Source organism: Hemitrygon akajei, unplaced genomic scaffold, assembly GCF_048418815.1.
Source record: "Hemitrygon akajei unplaced genomic scaffold, sHemAka1.3 Scf000184, whole genome shotgun sequence".
NCBI lineage: Eukaryota > Metazoa > Chordata > Chondrichthyes > Myliobatiformes > Dasyatidae > Hemitrygon > Hemitrygon akajei.
Genome location: NW_027332070.1, coordinates 338,186 through 361,506, shown reverse-complemented (window position 1 = coordinate 361,506; position 23,321 = coordinate 338,186).

Sequence of the window (23,321 nt, the reverse complement as noted above, 5' to 3'; positions counted from 1 at the left end):
CTCCACACCGTCCCATCACACTCTCCCGGGGTCTGACACAGAGTGAATCTCCATCCACACCGTCCCATCACACTTTCCCGGGGTCAGACACAGAGTGAATCTCCATCCACACCGGCCCATCACAAACTCAAGGGGTCAGACACAGAGTGAATCTCCCTCCACACCGTCCCATCACAAAAGCCCGGGGTCAGACAGATATTGAATCTCCCTCCTCACCGTCCCATCACAAAAGCCCGGGGTCAGACACAGAGTGAATCTCCCTCCTCACCGTTCCATCACAAAAGCCCGGGGTCAGACACAGAGTGAATCTCCATCCAAACCGTCCCATCACACATTGCCGATGTCAGACACAGATTGAAACTCCCTCCACACCGTCCATTCACAAATTCCGTGGTCAGACATAGAGTGAATCTGCAACCACACATTTCCATCACAAACTCCCGGGGTCAGAAACAGAGTGAATCTCCCTCCACACCGTCCCATCACACTCTCCCGGGGTCTGACACAGAGTGAATCTCCATCCACACCGTCCCATCACACATTCCCGGGGTCAGACACAGAGTGCATCTCCATCCACACCGTCCCATCACAAACTCCCGGGGTCAGACACAGAGTGAATCTCCATTCAGACCTTCCCATCACAAAAGCCCGGGGTCAGACACAGAGTGAATCTACATCCAAAACGCCCCTTAACACTTCCCCGCGGTCAGACACAGAGTGAATCCCCATCCAAACCGTCCCATCACAATCTCCCGGGGTCAGACACAGAGTGAATCTCCCTCCACACAAACCCATCACAAAAGCCTGGGGTCAGACACTGAGTGAACCTCCATCTAAACCGTCCCATCACACAATGCCGTGGTCAGACACAGAGTGAATCTCCTTCCACATCATCCCATCACAAATTCCAGTGATCAGACATAGAGTGAATCTGCATCCACATCTTTCCATCACAAACTCCCGGGGTCAGACAAAGAGTAAATCTCCCTCCTCACCGTCCCATCACACACTCCCGGCGACAGGCACAGAGTGAATCTGCATCCAATCCGTCCCATCACACGTTCCCGTGGTCAGACACAGAGTGAATCTCCCTCCTCACCGACCCATCACACACTCCCGGGGTCAGACACAGAGTGAATTTCCAAACACACCGTCCCATGACACACTCCCGGGGTCAGACACAGAGGGAATCTCCATCCACACCGGCCCATCACGATCTCACGGGGTCAGACACAGAGTGAATCTCCCTACTCACCGTCCCATCACAAAAGCCCGGGGTCAGACACAGAGTGAATCTCCCTCCACACCGTCCCAACACAAAAGCCCGGGGTCAGACATATATTGAATCTCCCTCCTCACCGTCCCATCACAAAAGCCCGGGGTCAGACACAGAGTGAATCTGCATCCAAACCGTCCCATCACACATTCCCTGGGTCAGACACAGAGTGAATCTCCCTCATCACCGTCCCATCACACACTGGCGGGGTCAGACACAAAGTGAATCTCCATTAACACCGGCCCATCACAAAAACCCTGGGTCAGACACAAAGTGAATCTCCATACACACCGGCCCATCACAAACTCAAGGGGTCAGACACAGAGTGAATCTCCCTCCACACCGTCCCATCACAAAAGCCCGGGGTCAGACAGATATTGAATCTCCCTCCTCACCGTCCCATCACAAAAGCCCGGGGTCAGACACAGAGTGAATCTCCCTCCTCACCGTTCCATCACAAAAGCCCGGGGTCAGACACAGAGTGAATCTCCATCCAAACCGTCCCATCACACATTGCCGATGTCAGACACAGATTGAAACTCCCTCCACACCGTCCATTCACAAATTCCGTGGTCAGACAGAGAGTGAATCTGCAACCACACATTTCCATCACAAACTCCCGGGGTCAGAAACAGAGTGAATCTCCCTCCACACCGTCCCATCACACTCTCCCGGGGTCTGACACAGAGTGAATCTCCATCCACACCGTCCCATCACACTTTCCCGGGGTCAGACACAGAGTGAATCTCCATCCACACCGGCCCATCACAAACTCAAGGGGTCAGACACAGAGTGAATCTCCCTCCACACCGTCCCATCACAAAAGCCCGGGGTCAGACAGATATTGAATCTCCCTCCTCACCGTCCCATCACAAAAGCCCGGGGTCAGACACAGAGTGAATCTCCCTCCTCACCGTTCCATCACAAAAGCCCGGGGTCAGACACAGAGTGAATCTCCATCCAAACCGTCCCATCACACATTGCCGATGTCAGACACAGATTGAAACTCCCTCCACACCGTCCATTCACAAATTCCGTGGTCAGACAGAGAGTGAATCTGCAACCACACATTTCCATCACAAACTCCCGGGGTCTGACACAGAGTGAATCTCCATCCACACCGTCCCATCACACTTTCCCGGGGTCAGACACAGAGTGAATCTCCATCCACACCGTCCCATCACAAACTCCCGGGGTCAGACACAGTGTGAATCTCCATCCAGACCTTCCCATCACAAAAACCCGGGGTCAGACACAAAGTGAATGTCCATCCAACCCGTCCCATCATACTTTCCCTGGGTCAGACACAGAGTGAATCTCCATCCACACCGTCCCATCACAAAAGCCCGGGGTCAGACACAGAGTGACTCTACATCCAAAACGCCCCTTAACACTTCCCCGCGGTCAGACACAGAGTGAATCCCCATCCAAACCGTCCCATCACAATCTCCCGGGGTCATACACAGCGTGAATCTCCCTCCACACAAACCCATCACAAAAGCCTGGGGTCAGACACTGAGTGAACCTCCATCCAAACCGTCCCATCACACAATGCGTTGGTCAGACACAGAGTGAATCTCCTTCCACATCAACCCATCACAAATTCCAGTGGTCAGACATAGAGTGAATCTGCATCCACACCTTTCCATCACAAACTCCCGGGGTCAGACACAGAGTGAATTTCCAAACACACCGTCCCATCACACACTCCCGGGGTCAGACACAGAGGGAATCTCCATCCACACCGGCCCATCACGAACTCACGGGGTCAGACACAGAGTGAATCTCCCTACTCACCGTCCCATCACAAAAGCCCGGGGTCAGACACAGAGTGAATCTCCCTCCACACCGTCCCATCACAAAAGCCCGGGGTCAGACAGATATTGAATCTCCCTCCTCACCGTCCCATCACAAAAGCCCGGGGTCAGACACAGAGTGAATCTCCATCCTCACCGTCCCATCACAAAAGCCCGGGGTCAGACACAGAGTGAAACTCCATCCAAACCGTCCCATCACACATTGCCGATGTCAGACACAGATTGAAACTCCCTCCACCCCGTCAAATCGCAAATTCCGTGGTCAGATTTAGAGTGAATCTGCATCCACACATTTCCATCAAAAACTCCCGGGGTCAGAAACAAAGTGAATCTTCCTCCACACCGTCCCATCACACACTCCCGGGGTCTGACACAGAGTGAATCTCCATCCACACCGTCCCATCACAAAAGTGCGGGGTCAGACACAGAGTGAATCTCCATCCACACCGTCCCATCACAAAAGTGCGGGGTCAGACACAGAGTGAATCTCCTTCCACACCAACCCATCACAAATTCCAGGGGTCAGACATAGAGTGAAATTGTATCCACACCTTTCCATCACACATTGCCGTGGTCAGACACAGAGTGAATTTCCTTCCACACCATCCCATCACAAATTCCAGGGGTAAGACATAGAGTGAATCTCCATCCACACCGTCCATCACAAACTCCCGGGGTCAGACAAAGAGTAAATCTCCCTCCTCACCATCCCATCACACGCTCCCGGCGTCAGGCACAGAGTGAATCTGCATCCAATCCGTCCCATCACACGTTCCCGTGGTCAGACACAGAGTGAATCTCCCTCCTCACCGACCCATCACACACTCCCGGGGTCAGACACAGTGTGAATTTCCAAACACACCGTCCCATCACACACTCCCGGGGTCAGACACAGAGGGAATCTCCATCCACACCGGCCCATCACGAACTCACGGGGTCAGACACAGAGTGAATCTCCCTACTCACCGTCCCATCACAAAAGCCCGGGGTCAGACACAGAGTGAATCTCCCTCCACACCGTCCCATCACAAAAGCCCGGGGTCAGACAGATATTGAATCTCCCTCCTCACCGTCCCATCACAAAAGCCCGGGGTCAGACACAGAGTGAATCTCCATCCTCACCGTCTCATCACAAAAGCCCGGGGTCAGACACAGAGTGAAACTCCATCCAAACCGTCCCATCACACATTGCCGATGTCAGACACAGATTGAAACTCCCTCCACCCCGTCAAATCGCAAATTCCGTGGTCAGATTTAGAGTGAATCTGCATCCACACATTTCCATCAAAAACTCCCGGGGTCAGAAACAAAGTGAATCTTCCTCCACACCGTCCCATCACACACTCCCGGGGTCTGACACAGAGTGAATCTCCATCCACACCGTCCCATCACAAAAGTGCGGGGTCAGACACAGAGTGAATCTCCATCCACACTGTCCCATCACAAAAGTGCGGGGTCAGACACAGTGAATCTCCATCCACACTGTCCCATCACAAAAGTGCGGGGTCAGACACAGAGTGAATCTCCATCCAAACGGTCCCATCACACTTTCACGTGGTCAGACACAGAGTGAATCTCCCTCCACACAATCCTATCACAAAAGCCCGGGGTCAGACACTCAGTGAACCTGCATCCAAACCGTCCCATCACACATTGCCCGGGGTCAGACACAGAGTGAATCTCCTTCCACACCAACCCATCACAAATTCCAGGGGTCAGACATAGAGTGAAACTGCATCCACACCTTTCCATCACACATTGCCGTGGTCAGACACAGAGTGAATTTCCTTCACACCATCCCATCACAAATTCCAGGGGTAAGACATAGAGTGAATCTCCATCCACACCGTCCATCACAAACTCACGGGGTCAGACACAGAGTGAATCTCCCTCCTCACCGTCCCAACACACACACCCGGGGTCAGACACAGAGTGAATTTCCAATCACACCGTCCCATCACAATCTCCTGGGGTCAGACACAGTGTGAATCTCCCTCCACACCGTCCCATCACAATAGACCGGGGTCAGACACAAAGTGAATCTCCCTCCACACCGTCCGATCAGAAAAGCCCGGGGTCAGATAGAGATTGAATCTCCATCCAAACCGTCCCATCACTCGTTCCCGGGGTCTGACACAGAGTGAATCTCCCTCTTTACCGTCCCCTCACACACTCCTGGGGTCAGACTCACTGTGAACCTCCATCCAAACCGTCCCATCACACGTTCCCGGGGTCAGACACAGAGTGAATCTCCCTCTTCACCGTCCCATCACGCACTCCTGGGGTCAGACTCACTGTGAACCTCCATCCAAACCGTCCCATCACACATTGCCGATGTCAGACACAGATTGAAACTCCCTCCACACCATCCCATCACAAATTCCAGGGGTGAGACATAGAGTGAATCTCCATCCACACCGTCCATCACAAACTCCCGGGGTCAGACTCAGAGTGAATCTCCCTCCACACAATCCCATCACAAAAGACCAGGGTCAGACACTGAGTGAATCTCCTTCCACACCATCCCATCACAAATTCCAGGGGTCAGACATAGAGTGAATCTGCATCCACACCTTTCCATCACAAACTCCCGGGGTCAGACAAAGAGTAAATCTCCCTCCTCACCGTCCCATCACACACTCCCGGCGACAGGCACAGAGTGAATCTGCATCCAATCCGTCCCATCACACGTTCCCGTGGTCAGACACAGAGTGAATCTCCCTCCTCACCGACCCATCACACACTCCCGGGGTCAGACACAGAGTGAATTTCCAAACACACCGTCCCATGACACACTCCCGGGGTCAGACACAGAGGGAATCTCCATCCACACCGGCCCATCACGATCTCACGGGGTCAGACACAGAGTGAATCTCCCTACTCACCGTCCCATCACAAAAGCCCGGGGTCAGACACAGAGTGAATCTCCCTCCACACCGTCCCAACACAAAAGCCCGGGGTCAGACATATATTGAATCTCCCTCCTCACCGTCCCATCACAAAAGCCCGGGGTCAGACACAGAGTGAATCTGCATCCAAACCGTCCCATCACACATTCCCTGGGTCAGACACAGAGTGAATCTCCCTCATCACCGTCCCATCACACACTGGCGGGGTCAGACACAAAGTGAATCTCCATTAACACCGGCCCATCACAAAAACCCTGGGTCAGACACAAAGTGAATCTCCATACACACCGGCCCATCACAAACTCAAGGGGTCAGACACAGAGTGAATCTCCCTCCACACCGTCCCATCACAAAAGCCCGGGGTCAGACAGATATTGAATCTCCCTCCTCACCGTCCCATCACAAAAGCCCGGGGTCAGACACAGAGTGAATCTCCCTCCTCACCGTTCCATCACAAAAGCCCGGGGTCAGACACAGAGTGAATCTCAATCCAAACCGTCCCATCACACATTGCCGATGTCAGACACAGATTGAAACTCCCTCCACACCGTCCATTCACAAATTCCGTGGTCAGACAGAGAGTGAATCTGCAACCACACATTTCCATCACAAACTCCCGGGGTCTGACACAGAGTGAATCTCCATCCACACCGTCGCATCACACTTTCCCGGGGTCAGACACAGAGTGAATCTCCATCCACACCGTCCCATCACACTTTCCCGGGGTCAGACACAGAGTGAATCTCCATCCACACTGTCCCATCACAAAAGTGCGGGGTCAGACACAGAGTGAATCTCCATCCAAACGGTCCCAACACACTTTCACGTGGTCAGACACAGAGTGAATCTCCCTCCACACAATCCTATCACAAAAGCCCGGGGTCAGACACTCAGTGAACCTGCATCCAAACCGTCCCATCACACATTGCCCTGGGTCAGACACAGAGTGAATCTCCTTCCACACCAACCCATCACAAATTCCAGGGGTCAGACATAGAGTGAAACTGTATCCGCACCTTTCCATCACACATTGCCGTGGTCAGACACAGAGTGAATTTCCTTCCACACCATCCCATCACAAATTCCAGGGGTAAGACATAGAGTGAATCTCCATCCACACCGTCCATCACAAACTCCCGGGGTCAGACAAAGAGTAAATCTCCCTCCTCACCATCCCATCACACGCTCCCGGCGTCAGGCACAGAGTGAATCTGCATCCAATCCGTCCCACCACACGTTCCCCTGGTCAGACACAGAGTGAATCTCCCTCCACACCGTCCCATCACAAAAGCCCGGGGTCAGACAGATATTGAATCTCCCTCCTCACCGTCCCATCACAAAAGCCCGGGGTCAGACACAGAGTGAATCTCCATCCTCACCGTCCCATCACAAAAGCCCGGGGTCAGACACAGAGTGAAACTCCATCCAAACCGTCCCATCACACATTGCCGATGTCAGACACAGATTGAAACTCCCTCCACCCCGTCAAATCGCAAATTCCGTGGTCAGATTTAGAGTGAATCTGCATCCACACATTTCCATCAAAAACTCCCGGGGTCAGAAACAAAGTGAATCTTCCTCCAGACCGTCCCATCACACACTCCCGGGGTCTGACACAGAGTGAATCTCCATCCACACCGTCCCATCACAAAAGTGCGGGGTCAGACACAGAGTGAATCTCCATCCACACTGTCCCATCACAAAGGTGCGGGGTCAGACACAGAGTGAATCTCCATCCAAACGGTCCCATCACACTTTCACGTGGTCAGACACAGAGTGAATCTCCCTCCACACAATCCTATCACAAAAGCCCGGGGTCAGACACTCAGTGAACCTGCATCCAAACCGTCCCATCACACATTGCCCGGGGTCAGACACAGAGTGAATCTCCTTCCACACCAACCCATCACAAATTCCAGGGGTCAGACATAGAGTGAAACTGCATCCACACCTTTCCATCACACATTGCCGTGGTCAGACACAGAGTGAATTTCCTTCCACACCATCCCATCACAAATTCCAGGGGTAAGACACAGAGTGAATCTCCCTCTTCACCGTCCCATCACGCACTCCTGGGGTCAGACTCACTGTGAACCTCCATCCAAACCGTCCCATCACACATTGCCGATGTCAGACACAGATTGAAACTCCCTCCACACCATCCCATCACAAATTCCAGGGGTGAGACATAGAGTGAATCTCCATCCACACCGTCCATCACAAACTCCCGGGGTCAGACTCAGAGTGAATCTCCCTCCACACAATCCCATCACAAAAGACCGGGGTCAGACACTGAGTGAATCTCCTTCCACACCATCCCATCACAAATTCCAGGGGTCAGACATAGAGTGAATCTGCATCCACACCTTTCCATCACAAACTCCCGGGGTCAGACAAAGAGTAAATCTCCCTCCTCACCGTCCCATCACACACTCCCGGCGACAGGCACAGAGTGAATCTGCATCCAATCCGTCCCATCACACGTTCCCGTGGTCAGACACAGAGTGAATCTCCCTCCTCACCGACCCATCACACACTCCCGGGGTCAGACACAGAGTGAATTTCCAAACACACCGTCCCATGACACACTCCCGGGGTCAGACACAGAGGGAATCTCCATCCACACCGGCCCATCACGATCTCACGGGGTCAGACACAGAGTGAATCTCCCTACTCACCGTCCCATCACAAAAGCCCGGGGTCAGACACAGAGTGAATCTCCCTCCACACCGTCCCAACACAAAAGCCCGGGGTCAGACATATATTGAATCTCCCTCCTCACCGTCCCATCACAAAAGCCCGGGGTCAGACACAGAGTGAATCTGCATCCAAACCGTCCCATCACACATTCCCTGGGTCAGACACAGAGTGAATCTCCCTCATCACCGTCCCATCACACACTGGCGGGGTCAGACACAAAGTGAATCTCCATTAACACCGGCCCATCACAAAAACCCTGGGTCAGACACAAAGTGAATCTCCATACACACCGGCCCATCACAAACTCAAGGGGTCAGACACAGAGTGAATCTCCCTCCACACCGTCCCATCACAAAAGCCCGGGGTCAGACAGATATTGAATCTCCCTCCTCACCGTCCCATCACAAAAGCCCGGGGTCAGACACAGAGTGAATCTCCCTCCTCACCGTTCCATCACAAAAGCCCGGGGTCAGACACAGAGTGAATCTCAATCCAAACCGTCCCATCACACATTGCCGATGTCAGACACAGATTGAAACTCCCTCCACACCGTCCATTCACAAATTCCGTGGTCAGACAGAGAGTGAATCTGCAACCACACATTTCCATCACAAACTCCCGGGGTCTGACACAGAGTGAATCTCCATCCACACCGTCGCATCACACTTTCCCGGGGTCAGACACAGAGTGAATCTCCATCCACACCGTCCCATCACACTTTCCCGGGGTCAGACACAGAGTGAATCTCCATCCACACTGTCCCATCACAAAAGTGCGGGGTCAGACACAGAGTGAATCTCCATCCAAACGGTCCCAACACACTTTCACGTGGTCAGACACAGAGTGAATCTCCCTCCACACAATCCTATCACAAAAGCCCGGGGTCAGACACTCAGTGAACCTGCATCCAAACCGTCCCATCACACATTGCCCTGGGTCAGACACAGAGTGAATCTCCTTCCACACCAACCCATCACAAATTCCAGGGGTCAGACATAGAGTGAAACTGTATCCGCACCTTTCCATCACACATTGCCGTGGTCAGACACAGAGTGAATTTCCTTCCACACCATCCCATCACAAATTCCAGGGGTAAGACATAGAGTGAATCTCCATCCACACCGTCCATCACAAACTCCCGGGGTCAGACAAAGAGTAAATCTCCCTCCTCACCATCCCATCACACGCTCCCGGCGTCAGGCACAGAGTGAATCTGCATCCAATCCGTCCCACCACACGTTCCCCTGGTCAGACACAGAGTGAATCTCCCTCCACACCGTCCCATCACAAAAGCCCGGGGTCAGACAGATATTGAATCTCCCTCCTCACCGTCCCATCACAAAAGCCCGGGGTCAGACACAGAGTGAATCTCCATCCTCACCGTCCCATCACAAAAGCCCGGGGTCAGACACAGAGTGAAACTCCATCCAAACCGTCCCATCACACATTGCCGATGTCAGACACAGATTGAAACTCCCTCCACCCCGTCAAATCGCAAATTCCGTGGTCAGATTTAGAGTGAATCTGCATCCACACATTTCCATCAAAAACTCCCGGGGTCAGAAACAAAGTGAATCTTCCTCCAGACCGTCCCATCACACACTCCCGGGGTCTGACACAGAGTGAATCTCCATCCACACCGTCCCATCACAAAAGTGCGGGGTCAGACACAGAGTGAATCTCCATCCACACTGTCCCATCACAAAGGTGCGGGGTCAGACACAGAGTGAATCTCCATCCAAACGGTCCCATCACACTTTCACGTGGTCAGACACAGAGTGAATCTCCCTCCACACAATCCTATCACAAAAGCCCGGGGTCAGACACTCAGTGAACCTGCATCCAAACCGTCCCATCACACATTGCCCGGGGTCAGACACAGAGTGAATCTCCTTCCACACCAACCCATCACAAATTCCAGGGGTCAGACATAGAGTGAAACTGCATCCACACCTTTCCATCACACATTGCCGTGGTCAGACACAGAGTGAATTTCCTTCCACACCATCCCATCACAAATTCCAGGGGTAAGACATAGAGTGAATCTCCATCCACACCGTCCATCACAAACTCACGGGGTCAGACACAGAGTGAATCTCCCTCCACACAATCCCATCACAAAAGCCCGGGGTCAGACACTGAGTGAATCTCCTTCCACACCATCCCATCACAAATTCCAGGGGTCAGACATAGAGTGAATCTGCATCCACACCTTTCCATCACAAACTCCCGGGGTCAGACAAAGAGTAAATCTCCCTCCTCACCGTCCCATCACACACTCCCGGCGTCAGGAACAGAGTGAATCTGCATCCAAACCGTCCCATCACACGTTCCCGGGGTCAGACACAGAGTGAATCTCCCTCCTCACCGTCCCAACACACACACCCGGGGTCAGACACAGAGTGAATTTCCAATCACACCGTCCCATCACAATCTCCTGGGGTCAGACACAGTGTGAATCTCCCTCCACACCGTCCCATCACAATAGACCGGGGTCAGACACAAAGTGAATCTCCCTCCACACCGTCCGATCAGAAAAGCCCGGGGTCAGATAGAGATTGAATCTCCATCCAAACCGTCCCATCACTCGTTCCCGGGGTCTGACACAGAGTGAATCTCCCTCTTTACCGTCCCCTCACACACTCCTGGGGTCAGACTCACTGTGAACCTCCATCCAAACCGTCCCATCACACGTTCCCGGGGTCAGACACAGAGTGAATCTCCCTCTTCACCGTCCCATCACACACTCCTGGGGTCAGACTCACTGTGAACCTCCATCCAAACCGTCCCATCACACATTGCCGATGTCAGACACAGATTGAAACTCCCTCCACACCATCCCATCACAAATTCCAGGGGTGAGACTTAGAGTGAATCTCCATCCACACCGTCCATCACAAACTCCCGGGGTCAGACACAGAGTGAATCTCCCTCCACACAATCCCATCACAAAAGCCCCGGGTCAGACACTGAGTGAATCTCCTTCCACACCATCCCATTACAAATTCCAGGGGTCAGACATAGAGTGAATCTGCATCCACACCTTTCCATCACAAACTCCCGGGGTCAGACAAAGAGTAAATCTCCCTCCTCACCGTCCCATCACACACTCCCGGCGTCAGGAACAGAGTGAATCTGCATCCAAACCGTCCCATCACACGTTCCCGGGGTCAGACACAGAGTGAATCTCCCTCCTCACCGTCCCAACACACACTCCCGGGGTCAGACACAGAGTGAATTTCCAATCACACCGTCCCATCACAAACTCACGGGGTCAGACACAGTGTGAATCTCCCTCCACACCGTCCAATCACAATAGACCGGGGTCAGACACAAAGTGAATCTCCATACACACCGGCCCATCAGAAAAGCCCGGTGTCAGATAGAGATTGAATCTCCATCCAAACCGTCCCATCACACGTTCCCGGGGTCTGACACAGAGTGAATCTCCCTCTTCACCGTCCCATCACACACTCCTGTGGTCAGACTCGGAGTGAACCTCCATCCAAACCGTCTCATCACACGTTCCCGTGGTCAGACACAGAGTGAATCTCCATCCACACCGTCCCATCTTAAACCCCTCGGGGTCAGACACTGAGTGAACCTCCATCCAAACCGTCTCATCACACATTGCCGGGGTCAGACACAGAGTGATTCTCCTTCCACACCATCCTATCACAAATTCCAGGGGTCAGACATAGAGTGAATCTGCATCCACACCTTTCCATCACATACTCCCGGGGTCAGACAAAGAGTAAAGCTCCCTTCTCATCGTCCAATCACAGACTCCCAGGGTCAGACACAGAGTAAATCTCCATCCAAACCGTCCCATCACACATTGCCGATGTCAGACACAGATTGAAACTCCCTACACACCGTCCATTCACAAATTCCGTGGTCAGACATAGAGTGAAACTGCAACCACACATTTCCATCACAAACTCCCGGGGTCAGAAACAGAGTGAATCTCCCTCCACACCGTCACATCACACACTCCCGGGGTCTGACACAGAGTATATCTCCATCCACACCGTCCCATCACACTTTCCAGGGGTCAGACACAGAGTGAATCTCCATCCACACCGTCCCATCACAAACTCCCGGGGTCAGACACAGAGTGAATCTCCATCCACACCGACCATCACAAAAACCCGGGGTCAGACAGAAGGTGAATCTCCATACACACCGGCCCATCATAATTTCCCGGGGTCAGACACAGAGTGAATCTCCATCCAGACCTTCCCATCACAAAAACCCGGGGTCAGACACAAAGTGAATGTCCATCCAAACCGTCCCATCATACTTTCCCTGGGTCAGACTCAGAGTGAATCTCCATTCACACCGTCCCATCACAAAAGCCCGGGGTCAGACACAGAGTGAATCTCCATCCAAAACATCCCATAACACTTCCCCGCGGTCAGACGCAGAGTGAATCCCCATCCAAACCGTCCCATCACAATCCCCCGGGGTCAGACAAAGAGTGAATCTCCCTCCACACAAACCCATCACAAAAGCCTCGGGTCAGACACTGAGTGAACCTCCATCCAAACCGTCCTATCACACAATACCGTGGTCAGACACAGAGTGAATCGGCATCCAATCCGTCCCATCACACGTTCCCGTGGTCAGACACAGAGTGAATCTCCCTCCTCACCGACCCAGCACACACTCCCGGGGTCAGACACAGAGTGAATTTCCAAACACACCGTCCCATCACACACTCCCGGGGTCAGACACAGAGGGAATCTCCATCCACACAGGCCCATCACGAACTCACGGGGTCAGACACAGAGTGAATCTCCCTTATCACCGTCCCATCACAAAAGCCCGGGGTCAGACACAGAGTGAATCTCCCTCCACACCGTCCCATCACAAAAGCCCGGGGTCAGACAGATATTGAATCTCCCTCCTCACCGTCCCATCACAAAAGCCCTGGGTCAGACACAGAGTGAATCTCCCTCCTCACCTTCCCATCACAAAAGCCCGGGGTCAGGCACAGAGTGAATCTCCCTCCACCGCGTCCAATCACAAATTCCGTGGTCAGACATAGAGTGAATCTGCATCCACACATTTCCATCACAAACTCCCGGGGTCAGAAACAGAGTGAATCTCCCTCCACACCGTCCCATCACACACTCCCGGGGTCTGACACAGAGTGAATCTCCATCCACACCGTCCCATCACAAAAGTGCGGGGTCAGACACAGTGAATCTCCATCCACACCGTCCCATCACAAAAGTGCGGGGTCAGACACAGAGTGAATCTCCATACAAACGGTCCCATCACACTTTCACGGGGTCAGACACAGAATTAATCTCCCTCCACACAATCCCATCACAAAAGCCCGGGGTCAGACACTCAGTGAACCTGCATCCAAACCGTCCCATCACACATTGCCCGGGGTCAGACACAGAGTGAATCTCCTTCCACACCAACCCATCACAAATTCCAGGGGTCAGACATAGAGTGAAACTGCATCCACACCTTTCCATCACACATTGCCGTGGTCAGACACAGAGTGAATTTCCTTCCACACCATCCCATCACAAATTCCAGGGGTAAGACACAGAGTGAATCTCCCTCTTCACCGTCCCATCACGCACTCCTGGGGTCAGACTCACTGTGAACCTCCATCCAAACCGTCCCATCACACATTGCCGATGTCAGACACAGATTGAAACTCCCTCCACACCATCCCATCACAAATTCCAGGGGTGAGACATAGAGTGAATCTCCATCCACACCGTCCATCACAAACTCCCGGGGTCAGACTCAGAGTGAATCTCCCTCCACACAATCCCATCACAAAAGACCGGGGTCAGACACTGAGTGAATCTCCTTCCACACCATCCCATCACAAATTCCAGGGGTCAGACATAGAGTGAATCTGCATCCACACCTTTCCATCACAAACTCCCGGGGTCAGACAAAGAGTAAATCTCCCTCCTCACCGTCCCATCACACACTCCCGGCGACAGGCACAGAGTGAATCTGCATCCAATCCGTCCCATCACACGTTCCCGTGGTCAGACACAGAGTGAATCTCCCTCCTCACCGACCCATCACACACTCCCGGGGTCAGACACAGAGTGAATTTCCAAACACACCGTCCCATGACACACTCCCGGGGTCAGACACAGAGGGAATCTCCATCCACACCGGCCCATCACGATCTCACGGGGTCAGACACAGAGTGAATCTCCCTACTCACCGTCCCATCACAAAAGCCCGGGGTCAGACACAGAGTGAATCTCCCTCCACACCGTCCCAACACAAAAGCCCGGGGTCAGACATATATTGAATCTCCCTCCTCACCGTCCCATCACAAAAGCCCGGGGTCAGACACAGAGTGAATCTGCATCCAAACCGTCCCATCACACATTCCCTGGGTCAGACACAGAGTGAATCTCCCTCATCACCGTCCCATCACACACTGGCGGGGTCAGACACAAAGTGAATCTCCATTAACACCGGCCCATCACAAAAACCCTGGGTCAGACACAAAGTGAATCTCCATACACACCGGCCCATCACAAACTCAAGGGGTCAGACACAGAGTGAATCTCCCTCCACACCGTCCCATCACAAAAGCCCGGGGTCAGACAGATATTGAATCTCCCTCCTCACCGTCCCATCACAAAAGCCCGGGGTCAGACACAGAGTGAATCTCCCTCCTCACCGTTCCATCACAAAAGCCCGGGGTCAGACACAGAGTGAATCTCAATCCAAACCGTCCCATCACACATTGCCGATGTCAGACACAGATTGAAACTCCCTCCACACCGTCCATTCACAAATTCCGTGGTCAGACAGAGAGTGAATCTGCAACCACACATTTCCATCACAAACTCCCGGGGTCTGACACAGAGTGAATCTCCATCCACACCGTCGCATCACACTTTCCCGGGGTCAGACACAGAGTGAATCTCCATCCACACCGTCCCATCACACTTTCCCGGGGTCAGACACAGAGTGAATCTCCATCCACACTGTCCCATCACAAAAGTGCGGGGTCAGACACAGAGTGAATCTCCATCCAAACGGTCCCAACACACTTTCACGTGGTCAGACACAGAGTGAATCTCCCTCCACACAATCCTATCACAAAAGCCCGGGGTCAGACACTCAGTGAACCTGCATCCAAACCGTCCCATCACACATTGCCCTGGGTCAGACACAGAGTGAATCTCCTTCCACACCAACCCATCACAAATTCCAGGGGTCAGACATAGAGTGAAACTGTATCCGCACCTTTCCATCACACATTGCCGTGGTCAGACACAGAGTGAATTTCCTTCCACACCATCCCATCACAAATTCCAGGGGTAAGACATAGAGTGAATCTCCATCCACACCGTCCATCACAAACTCCCGGGGTCAGACAAAGAGTAAATCTCCCTCCTCACCATCCCATCACACGCTCCCGGCGTCAGGCACAGAGTGAATCTGCATCCAATCCGTCCCACCACACGTTCCCCTGGTCAGACACAGAGTGAATCTCCCTCCACACCGTCCCATCACAAAAGCCCGGGGTCAGACAGATATTGAATCTCCCTCCTCACCGTCCCATCACAAAAGCCCGGGGTCAGACACAGAGTGAATCTCCATCCTCACCGTCCCATCACAAAAGCCCGGGGTCAGACACAGAGTGAAACTCCATCCAAACCGTCCCATCACACATTGCCGATGTCAGACACAGATTGAAACTCCCTCCACCCCGTCAAATTGCAAATTCCGTGGTCAGATTTAGAGTGAATCTGCATCCACACATTTCCATCAAAAACTCCCGGGGTCAGAAACAAAGTGAATCTTCCTCCAGACCGTCCCATCACACACTCCCGGGGTCTGACACAGAGTGAATCTCCATCCACACCGTCCCATCACAAAAGTGCGGGGTCAGACACAGAGTGAATCTCCATCCACACTGTCCCATCACAAAGGTGCGGGGTCAGACACAGAGTGAATCTCCATCCAAACGGTCCCATCACACTTTCACGTGGTCAGACACAGAGTGAATCTCCCTCCACACAATCCTATCACAAAAGCCCGGGGTCAGACACTCAGTGAACCTGCATCCAAACCGTCCCATCACACATTGCCCGGGGTCAGACACAGAGTGAATCTCCTTCCACACCAACCCATCACAAATTCCAGGGGTCAGACATAGAGTGAAACTGCATCCACACCTTTCCATCACACATTGCCGTGGTCAGACACAGAGTGAATTTCCTTCCACACCATCCCATCACAAATTCCAGGGGTAAGACATAGAGTGAATCTCCATCCACACCGTCCATCACAAACTCACGGGGTCAGACACAGAGTGAATCTCCCTCCACACAATCCCATCACAAAAGCCCGGGGTCAGACACTGAGTGAATCTCCTTCCACACCATCCCATCACAAATTCCAGGGGTCAGACATAGAGTGAATCTGCATCCACACCTTTCCATCACAAACTCCCGGGGTCAGACAAAGAGTAAATCTCCCTCCTCACCGTCCCATCACACACTCCCGGCGTCAGGAACAGAGTGAATCTGCATCCAAACCGTCCCATCACACGTTCCCGGGGTCAGACACAGAGTGAATCTCCCTCCTCACCGTCCCAACACACACACCCGGGGTCAGACACAGAGTGAATTTCCAATCACACCGTCCCATCACAATCTCCTGGGGTCAGACACAGTGTGAATCTCCCTCCACACCGTCCCATCACAATAGACCGGGGTCAGACACAAAGTGAATCTCCCTCCACACCGTCCGATCAGAAAAGCCCGGGGTCAGATAGAGATTGAATCTCCATCCAAACCGTCCCATCACTCGTTCCCGGGGTCTGACACAGAGTGAATCTCCCTCTTTACCGTCCCCTCACACACTCCTGGGGTCAGACTCACTGTGAACCTCCATCCAAACCGTCCCATCACACGTTCCCGGGGTCAGACACAGAGTGAATCTCCCTCTTCACCGTCCCATCACACACTCCTGGGGTCAGACTCACTGTGAACCTCCATCCAAACCGTCCCATCACACATTGCCGATGTCAGACACAGATTGAAACTCCCTCCACACCATCCCATCACAAATTCCAGGGGTGAGACTTAGAGTGAATCTCCATCCACACCGTCCATCACAAACTCCCGGGGTCAGACACAGAGTGAATCTCCCTCCACACAATCCCATCACAAAAGCCCCGGGTCAGACACTGAGTGAATCTCCTTCCACACCATCCCATTACAAATTCCAGGGGTCAGACATAGAGTGAATCTGCATCCACACCTTTCCATCACAAACTCCCGGGGTCAGACAAAGAGTAAATCTCCCTCCTCACCGTCCCATCACACACTCCCGGCGTCAGGAACAGAGTGAATCTGCATCCAAACCGTCCCATCACACGTTCCCGGGGTCAGACACAGAGTGAATCTCCCTCCTCACCGTCCCAACACACACTCCCGGGGTCAGACACAGAGTGAATTTCCAATCACACCGTCCCATCACAAACTCACGGGGTCAGACACAGTGTGAATCTCCCTCCACACCGTCCAATCACAATAGACCGGGGTCAGACACAAAGTGAATCTCCATACACACCGGCCCATCAGAAAAGCCCGGTGTCAGATAGAGATTGAATCTCCATCCAAACCGTCCCATCACACGTTCCCGGGGTCTGACACAGAGTGAATCTCCCTCTTCACCGTCCCATCACACACTCCTGTGGTCAGACTCGGAGTGAACCTCCATCCAAACCGTCTCATCACACGTTCCCGTGGTCAGACACAGAGTGAATCTCCATCCACACCGTCCCATCTTAAACCCCTCGGGGTCAGACACTGAGTGAACCTCCATCCAAACCGTCTCATCACACATTGCCGGGGTCAGACACAGAGTGATTCTCCTTCCACACCATCCTATCACAAATTCCAGGGGTCAGACATAGAGTGAATCTGCATCCACACCTTTCCATCACATACTCCCGGGGTCAGACAAAGAGTAAAGCTCCCTTCTCATCGTCCAATCACAGACTCCCAGGGTCAGACACAGAGTAAATCTCCATCCAAACCGTCCCATCACACATTGCCGATGTCAGACACAGATTGAAACTCCCTACACACCGTCCATTCACAAATTCCGTGGTCAGACATAGAGTGAAACTGCAACCACACATTTCCATCACAAACTCCCGGGGTCAGAAACAGAGTGAATCTCCCTCCACACCGTCACATCACACACTCCCGGGGTCTGACACAGAGTATATCTCCATCCACACCGTCCCATCACACTTTCCAGGGGTCAGACACAGAGTGAATCTCCATCCACACCGTCCCATCACAAACTCCCGGGGTCAGACACAGAGTGAATCTCCATCCACACCGACCATCACAAAAACCCGGGGTCAGACAGAAGGTGAATCTCCATACACACCGGCCCATCATAATTTCCCGGGGTCAGACACAGAGTGAATCTCCATCCAGACCTTCCCATCACAAAAACCCGGGGTCAGACACAAAGTGAATGTCCATCCAAACCGTCCCATCATACTATCCCTGGGTCAGACTCAGAGTGAATCTCCATCCACACCGTCCCATCACAAAAGCCCGGGGTCAGACACAGAGTGAATCTCCATCCAAAACATCCCATAACACTTCCCCGCGGTCAGACGCAGAGTGAATCCCCATCCAAACCGTCCCATCACAATCTCCCGGGGTCAGACAAAGAGTGAATCTCCCTCCACACAAACCCATCACAAAAGCCTCGGGTCAGACACTGAGTGAACCTCCATCCAAACCGTCCTATCACACAATACCGTGGTCAGACACAGAGTGAATCGGCATCCAATCCGTCCCATCACACGTTCCCGTGGTCAGACACAGAGTGAATCTCCCTCCTCACCGACCCAGCACACACTCCCGGGGTCAGACACAGAGTGAATTTCCAAACACACCGTCCCATCACACACTCCCGGGGTCAGACACAGAGGGAATCTCCATCCACACAGGCCCATCACGAACTCACGGGGTCAGACACAGAGTGAATCTCCCTTATCACCGTCCCATCACAAAAGCCCGGGGTCAGACACAGAGTGAATCTCCCTCCACACCGTCCCATCACAAAAGCCCGGGGTCAGACAGATATTGAATCTCCCTCCTCACCGTCCCATCACAAAAGCCCTGGGTCAGACACAGAGTGAATCTCCCTCCTCACCTTCCCATCACAAAAGCCCGGGGTCAGGCACAGAGTGAATCTCCCTCCACCGCGTCCAATCACAAATTCCGTGGTCAGACATAGAGTGAATCTGCATCCACACATTTCCATCACAAACTCCCGGGGTCAGAAACAGAGTGAATCTCCCTCCACACCGTCCCATCACACACTCCCGGGGTCTGACACAGAGTGAATCTCCATCCACACCGTCCCATCACAAAAGTGCGGGGTCAGACACAGTGAATCTCCATCCACACCGTCCCATCACAAAAGTGCGGGGTCAGACACAGAGTGAATCTCCATACAAACGGTCCCATCACACTTTCACGGGGTCAGACACAGAATTAATCTCCCTCCACACAATCCCATCACAAAAGCCCGGGGTCAGACACTCAGTGAACCTGCATCCAAACCGTCCCATCACACATTGCCCGGAGTCAGACACAGAGTGAATCTCCTTCCACACCATCCCATCACAAATTCCAGGGGTCAGACATAGAGTGAAACTGCATCCACACCTTCCCATCACACATTGCCCGGGGTCAGACACAGAGTGAATTTCCTTCCACACCATCCCATCACAAATTCCAGGGGTGAGACATAGAGTGAATCTCCATCCACACCGTCCATCACAAACTCCCGGGGTCAGACACAGAGTGAATCTCCCTCCACACAATCCCATCACAAACTCCCGGGGTCAGACAAAGAGTAAATCTCCCTCCTCACCGTCGCATCACACACTCCCGGCGTCAGGAACAGAGTGAATCTGCATCCAAACGGTCCCATCACACTTTCCAGGGGTCAGACACAGAGTGAATCTCCATCCACACCGTCCCATCACAAACTCCCGGGGTCAGACACAGAGTGAATCTCCATCCACACCGGACCATCACAAAAACCCGGGGTCAGACAGAAGGTGAATCTCCATACACACCGGCCCATCATAATTTCCCGGGGTCAGACACAGAGTGAATCTCCATCCAGACCTTCCCATCACAAAAACCCGGGGTCAGACACAAAGTGAATGTCCATCCAAACCGTCCCATCATACTTTCCCTGGGTCAGACTCAGAGTGAATCTCCATCCACACCGTCCCATCACAAAAGCCCGGGGTCAGATACAGAGTGAATCTCCATCCAAAACGACCCATAACACTTCCCCGCGGTCAGACGCAGAGTGAATCCCCATCCAAACCGTCCCATCACAATCTCCCGGGGTCAGACAAAGAGTGAATCTCCCTCCACACAAACCCATCACAAAAGCCTCGGGTCAGACACTGAGTGAACCTCCATCCAAACCGTCCTATCACACAATACCGTGGTCAGACACAGAGTGAATCGGCATCCAATCCGTCCCATCACACGTTCCCGTGGTCAGACACAGAGTGAATCTCCCTCCTCACCGACCCAGCACACACTCCCGGGGTCAGACACAGAGTGAATTTCCAAACACACCGTCCCATCACACACTCCCGGGGACAGACACAGAGGGAATCTCCATCCACACAGGCCCATCACGAACTCACGGGGTCAGACACAGAGTGAATCTCCCTTATCACCGTCCCATCACAAAAGCCCGGGGTCAGACACAGAGTGAATCTCCCTCCACACCGTCCCATCACAAAAGCCCGGGGTCAGACAGATATTGAATCTCCCTCCTCACCGTCCCATCACAAAAGCCCTGGGTCAGACACAGAGTGAATCTCCCTCCTCACCTTCCCATCACAAAAGCCCGGGGTCAGGCACAGAGTGAATCTCCCTCCACCGCGTCCAATCACAAATTCCGTGGTCAGACATAGAGTGAATCTGCATCCACACATTTCCATCACAAACTCCCGGGGTCAGAAACAGAGTGAATCTCCCTCCACACCGTCCCATCACACACTCCCGGGGTCTGACACAGAGTGAATCTCCATCCACACCGTCCCATCACAAAAGTGCGGGGTCAGACACAGAGTGAATCTCCATCCACACTGTCCCATCACAAAAGTGCGGGGTCAGACACAGATTGAATCTCCATCCACACCGTCCCATCACAAAAGTGCGGGGTCAGACACAGAGTGAATCTCCATACAAACGGTCCCATCACACTTTCACGGGGTCAGACACAGAATTAATCTCCCTCCACACAATCCCATCACAAAAGCCCGGGGTCAGACACTCAGTGAACCTGCATCCAAACCGTCCCATCACTCATTGCCCGGGGTCAGACACAGAGTGAATCTCCTTCCACACCATCCCATCACAAATTCCAGGGGTCAGACATAGAGTGAAACTGCATCCACACCTTTCCATCACACATTGCCGTGGTCAGACACAGAGTGAATTTCCTTCCACACCATCCCATCACAAATTCCAGGGGTGAGACATAGAGTGAATCTCCATCCACACCGTCCATCACAAACTCCCGGGGTCAGACACAGAGTGAATCTCCCTCCACACAATCCCATCACAAACTCCCGGGGTCAGACAAAGAGTAAATCTCCCTCCTCACCGTCGCATCACACACTCCCGGCGTCAGGAACAGAGTGAATCTGCATCCAAACCGTCCCATCACACGTTCCCGGGGTCAGACACAGAGTGAATTTCCAATCACACCGTCCCATCACAAACTCACGGGGTCAGACACAGTGTGAATCTCCCTCCACACCGTCCAATCACAATAGACCGGGGTCAGACACAAATTGAATCTCCATACACACCGGCCCATCAGAAAAGCCCGGTGTCAGATAGAGATTGAATCTCCATCCAAACCGTCCCATCACACGTTCCCGGGGTCTGACACAGAGTGAATCTCCCTCTTCACCGTCCCATCACACACTCCTGTGGTCAGACTCGGAGTGAACCTCCATCCAAACCGTCTCATCACACGTTCCCGTGGTCAGACACAGAGTGAATCTCCATCCACACCGTCCCATCTTAAACCCCTCGGGGTCAGACACTGAGTGAACCTCCATCCAAACCGTCTCATCACACATTGCCTGGGTCAGACACAGAGTGATTCTCCTTCCACACCATCCTATCACAAATTCCAGGGGTCAGACATAGAGTGAATCTGCATCCACACCTTTCCATCACATACTCCCGGGGTCAGACAAAGAGTAAAGCTCCCTTCTCATCGTCCAATCACAGACTCCCGGGGTCAGACACAGAGTGAATCTCCATCCAAACCGTCCCATCACACATTGCCGATGTCAGACACAGATTGAAACTCCCTACACACCGTCCATTCACAAATTCCGTGGTCAGACATAGAGTGAAACTGCAACCACACATTTCCATCACAAACTCCCGGGGTCAGACACAGAGTGAATCTCCATCCACACCGTCCCATCACAAACTCCCGGGGTCAGACACAGAGTGAATCTCCATCCACACCGGACCATCACAAAAACCCAGGGTCAGACAGAAGGTGAATCTC